Source organism: Bos mutus, chromosome 13 (genome assembly GCF_027580195.1).
Source record: "Bos mutus isolate GX-2022 chromosome 13, NWIPB_WYAK_1.1, whole genome shotgun sequence".
NCBI lineage: Eukaryota > Metazoa > Chordata > Mammalia > Artiodactyla > Bovidae > Bos > Bos mutus.
Window position 1 is genome coordinate 37450508 of NC_091629.1, and position 4983 is coordinate 37455490.

Below are 4983 nucleotides of genomic sequence, written 5' to 3' on the forward strand. Positions count from 1 at the left end.
GATCTCCTTCAGAATGGACTAGTTGGACCTCCTTGCAGTCCAAGGGACTCTCAAGAGTCTTCTCCAACACCACAGTTCAAAAACATCAATTCTTCAGCGTTCAGCTTTCTTCACAGTCCAACTCTCACATCCATACATGACCACTGGAAAAACCATAGCCTTGACTAGACGAACCTTTGTTGGCAAAGTAATGTCTCTGCTTTTGAATATGCTATCTAGATTGGTCATAACTTTCCTTCCAAGGAGTAAGTGTCTTTTAATTTCATGGCTGCAATCACCATCATTTAGGTTGTGTATTTTTTCAACCCACAATATATACAAAATCACTCGTTTGTATGACTTTTTAAAAAATGTCTGGTTGTTTTTATGTCTAGTTCCTTTTACTCAGCATGGTACTATGAGATTCATCCATGTTATTGTGTGTATTGCATTCATTCGTTTTTGTTGCTGAGTAGTGCCCCATTGCCAGAGAAGGCAATGGCACCCCACTCCAATACTCTTGCCTGGAAAATCCCATGGATGGAGGATCCTGGAAGGCTGCAGTCCATGGGGTCGCTGAGGGTCGGGCACAACTGAGTTACTTGACTTTTACTTTTCACTTTCATACATTGGAGAAGGAAATGGCAACCCACTCCAGTGTTCTTGCCTGGAGAATCCCAGGGACGGGGGAGTCTGGTGGGCTGCCGTCTATGGGGTCACACAGAGTCGGACACGACTGAAGCGACTTAGCAGCAGCAGCAGTACCCCATTGCATGGATATATCAAAATTTTCTTATGTGTAAGTTGATAATGTTGATGGGGATTTGGGTTGTTTCAATATGTGGCTATTACAAATAAAATGTTTATGAACATTCATGTAAGTCTTCGTATAGACGTGTATTTCTTCTTCTCTTGGGTGAATATCCAGGAGTGGAATAGCTTGATCATATAGGAGGTTTATGTTTAATTCTTAAGAAACTATCAAAAGTGTTTCCAAGGAGGTGATACCATTTTCCATTCCTTTCAGCAGTGTATACGACTTCCAGTTCCCCCACATACCCACCGAGATTGCTATGGTCAGCCTTTAATTTTAGCCACTGTGTTAGATGTGTAGTGATTATCTCATCGGAATTGTATTAATGACAAGTGATGTTGTGTATCTTTTCATGTGCTATTTGTCATTTATTTTCTCTTGTTAAATGTCTTTTCAAATCTCTGGCCAATTTTTTATTAGACTGTTTGCTTTCTTATTGTTCAGTTTTGAGAGTTCTTGAAATAGTCCAGATACCAGTCCTTTATTAAATATATGCTTTGTAAAAATTTTCTCCCCAGTCTGTTTTGTCTTCTTTCTCTTGTGTCTTAAAATGCAGAAGTTTTATCTTTTGATGTAGTTCAATTCATCCATTTGTTCTTTTATGAATTGTGCTTTTGGAGGCATTTTTTTTTAATTGGAGGATAATTGCTTTACAATATTGTGTTGGCTTCTGCCGTACAATAACCCAAATCAGCCATAAATATACTTACACCCCCTCCGTCTTGAGCCTTCCTCCGACCCCTCCATTCCGCCCCTCTAGTTCATCACAGAACACAGGCTGAGCTCCCTGTGTTATACAGCAACTTTCCACTAGCTTTCTATTTTACACATGGTAGTGTATAGGTTTCAATGCTACTTTCTCAATTCATCTCACTCTCTACTCTCCCCTCTGGGTCCATACGTCCATGGACTTGTAGCAGTCAGCCACAGCAGCCACCCCCAGCCTCTATCCCTGTCCTGCAAATCCGTTCATCAGTACCATTTTTCTAGATTCCGTATATAGTTGGTGGCATGTCTTTTAAGAGGTACTTCCCTAGCCTACTGTAGATCACAAAGACATTCCTGTTTTCTTCCAGAAGTTTTATCATTTCACATTTCACCTTTAAGGTTATGATTCATTTTGAGTTAAATTTTGTACATAGTGTGAGGCATACATTGAAGTTTTTTTGTTTGTTTTTGATGTGTATCCAGTTCTTCCAGCACCCTTTGTTTAAAAGGCTATCCTTTCTCCATGGCACTGGCTTCATAACTTTGTCAGAAATCAGTTGTTCAAATATGTGCGGGCCTGTGTTTGGACTCTATTCTGTTATACTTATCTACATGTCTATATTTTTGCCAGTACCATACTGTTCTGATTACTGTAGCTTCATAATAATTCTTGAAATCAGATAGTGTTAGTCTTCTAACTTCGTTCTTTGTCCAATCTTTTTTGACCATTTTATGTCTTTCCATATGAATTTCCATATGAATTTTAAAATCAGCTTGTCAGTTTCTATAGAAAATTCTGCTGGGATTTTTATTGGAATTGCCTTGAATCTATAAATGAATTTAGGGCAAATTGCCATCTTAATATTGAGTGCTCTGACCCATGTACCAACCAATACAGTTGAGTCTCTTTATTCCCAGTAGTTATTGTCTATACAATCTCCATGAACACTAAATTGGTGAATCTGAGCCACTGCTCCCACGGGAAATACAGGGTTAGGTCCTATGAGCGTCTAATCACATTTTTGTCAACTGATCAATAAGTAAACTTGCTGTATGTGTGTTTCTGTTAAAAGATGTCTTTTGTCATATCTTCTGGTGATTTATTAACAATGAATTCACAGTCAACAACATTATAACTCAGGCCTGAATGAAGTTTATCTGACATAACAAGTTTTTGCAAAAAGGCACCTCCCAGACTTCTTGTACAGAAAAGCACCAGACAGCCTTTCCCCACTATTTTTGGGGATCATTTTAAAATTACCAACAAATAGTACAAATGTGAAAACATAGCATCAAATAGGTTGTGAAAAGGACACTTGCTGAGGGTCTGAAACAAGAGGCAGAGCGTCACCTTGTTGACCTCAGCTGGGAACATGTGCGTCATGTGGTCCTGGGCAGCCTGCAAATCTGCAGCAGCACTGGCATCACTGACTTGGGGTCACAAATGAACTTAAAGAGCGTGTGAATCCGCAAATGTAGAATCTACAAATACAGAAAAGCGACCTATATCTCTCCATGTGTAGATTTTCTTTAATTTCTTTCAGCAATGTTTTCTAGTGTTCACCGTACAAGTCTTTCACGTGTTTTATCCCTAAGTCATTCATATTTTTTGATGATACTGTAGATGGCATACTTTTCTATTTCAATTTTCAATTATTCATTGCTAGTATACAGAAATACAATTGATTGTTGTATATTGATCTTGTATCCTGGAACTTTGCTAAAGTCAATTTTAGATTCCATTGGATTTTCTATATAAATGTCACATGCTAATTAAGAGTTTTACTTCTTTCTAATCTTATGCCTTTTTTTTTTTTTTTAAAGTTTTAAAGAACCTCTTTGCACTGGCTAAAAACTCCAGTACAGTGTTGAATGGTAAGAGTGGATATCTTTTCTTGTTCTGATCTTAGGGGGAAAGCATTCTGTCTTTTACCATTAAGAATGATGTTGCTGCTGCTGCTAAGTCGCTTCAGTCGTGTCCGACTCTGTGCGACCCCATAGACGGCAGCCCACCAGGCTCTGCCATCCCTGGGATTCTCCAGGCAAGAACACTGGAGTGGGTTGTCATTTCCTTCTCCAATGCATGGAAGTGAAAAATGAAACTGAATTCACTCAGTCATGTCTGACTCTTAGCGACCCCATGGACTGCAGCCCACCAGGCTCCTCCATCCATGGGATTTGCAAGGCAAGAGTACTGGTGGTAGTTTTTTCATAAATTCCCAAGGAAGGACAAACTTGTATGATGTCTAGACTGTGTTGGAAAAGGTATAGTTCAGTCACCAGAGAGCAGAGAAGTTTGATGATTTAGCCAGCTGGAGCTGGTCTGAAACTTCTGAGCAAGACATAGGCATCGCTTCAGAGTGGATACATGTGGGGGAAGAGAAAAGTCAAGTTGCTCGGTCGTGTCTCTTTGTGACCCCATGGCCTATACAGTCCATGGAATTCTCCAGGCCAGAATACTGGAGTGGGTAGCCTTTCCCTCCTCCAGGGGATCTTCCCAACTCAGGAATCGAACCCAGGTCTCTGCATTGCAGGCAGATTCTTTATCAGCTGAGCCACCAGGGAAGCCCAAGAAGACTGGAGTGGGTAGCCTATCCCTTCTCCAGCAGAGCTTCCTGACCCAGGAATTGAACTGGGGTGGTCATCAGGCCTTTAGCCAACAGTATCATGGGCTGTGGGAGACTGCAGGTGGCCTTCAGACCACCTGGGCTGCACATAGGCTTGTGGAGGGGCCACTACTGGGTCTGTAAACTCCAGGCCAGAGGCAAGTGTGCACAGACTATGAGGGGCCGTGGTTTCAAGGGGGCTCTGGACAGGTTATCCATGGGCCGAGGCTGCAGTCACATGTGGACCGCGTTCTGTGTCCTCGGCTGGAGTTGGAATTCACCTTCTGTCCTGAGCTGGGAATTACAGGAAGACTTTTCCTCCTGCCATGTCCCTCCAGAGTCTTCTACTGAGAGCTTAAATTCATGGTCACCTTAAAAGGGAAGTGCTTAAAGGAATTCTGTTGTTTACCATAGGGCACATATTGAAGGAAAATTTAGAACTGAGAGGCAATTAATTAATACCTGACAAAGGTGGTCAGAGCTCACTGTTTTAACCACTCCCCAAAGCTGGCTGGGGAGGGTGTGTGATAGTCTCATGAACAGGGTTGGGTGGAGGGAAATGGTCATAGAAACTGCCCTGGGAATTGAGTCTGGGGTCCTGAGAAAAGAAAACTGGCAGGGCTCTGAGGTGAAGGCAACTAGCTCAGCTCCACAGCATCTATGGCTGATCACCTTTTGTCCTCAGATTACTGCTCATCTGATAACCTAGGAAAACAGAGGATTACTTTTCTGTGTTGGAATTGGGTGACCTTGTCCCCTGGGTCCTGTCCACAGGCCTGACTGCCTGCCCAGAACTATGAGACACAGACGTGGGCAGGCCACATCCCACCTGGGCCTGGGGCCAACCCCAAGTCTCTTAGCCCCTTGGATCCATCT